This window comes from Cicer arietinum, chromosome 1 (assembly GCF_000331145.2).
Source record: "Cicer arietinum cultivar CDC Frontier isolate Library 1 chromosome 1, Cicar.CDCFrontier_v2.0, whole genome shotgun sequence".
Classification (NCBI taxonomy): Eukaryota; Viridiplantae; Streptophyta; class Magnoliopsida; order Fabales; family Fabaceae; genus Cicer; species Cicer arietinum.
In genome coordinates, this window is record NC_021160.2 from 15,469,869 (window position 1) to 15,470,846 (window position 978).

Below are 978 nucleotides of genomic sequence, written 5' to 3' on the forward strand. Positions count from 1 at the left end.
TGAGTTAATCTCTTTAATTGGTTGAGAAGACCCATTATACCAAGACAACACCATGAATTGTCATAAAATTTTGTTTTGAAGGAGAGTAAAATGAATTACTCAAGTCACTATTTTTTTCTCTCTAAAGATGGATGAATCAAAAATATTTTCAAAACACTTATACATGAGAGTTGGGTTTCACTAACTCTACTATATCCCAAAATGAATACTTATTTGGTCGAAAATTAAACTAAGAAACAATTTAACTCCTATGAATTTTAATTTAATTAAATAATTCAATTAGTATTTTTATCAACTAAAATAAATCAAGCAAGACAAGAATATCACTCTAAGTCATACATAACAAAATAAAACAAACATATCTAACACATCAATTTCATGATTATTGAAACTAATCAAACAAACAAAAGACACAATAGTTCATTTAAGAAATAATCATGTCATAAATCATCCTCATGTAATTATCACGCCAAAAAATTTAATAAAAATAAAGGTTATAATTGTTCATGTAAAATTGAGGTTAATAAAATTTAATTTATTTACACATAGAATAATTATTAATTAAATAATAAATCATGACAATTATTAAAAAGACACACACACATATATATATATATATATATATATATATGAAAATATTGGGGTGTTACAAAATTGGTCAATAGTGATATCATGAGTAACACAAGCCTCATTTAAAACTATCAACAATGCCTTCCTATGTGCTTAAAAGTTCAATAATAAGGATAAAACAAATATCTTTGAAGGAGTTTGATTTAGTTGATCCACCACTTTATACTCACTTTTTTTTGATAAATTTCAATAATTCATTAGTTTCCTCATCAGACATTGCCTTTTCACGACTTATCTCTATTATTTGATTGTCCATCAGTTCCCAGAGAAACTTCTTTAACTTTTCACAATTTTTGGGGTGTTCACCATTTGAGTGAGAATTACATACGTCACGTTCCTTACAACCCT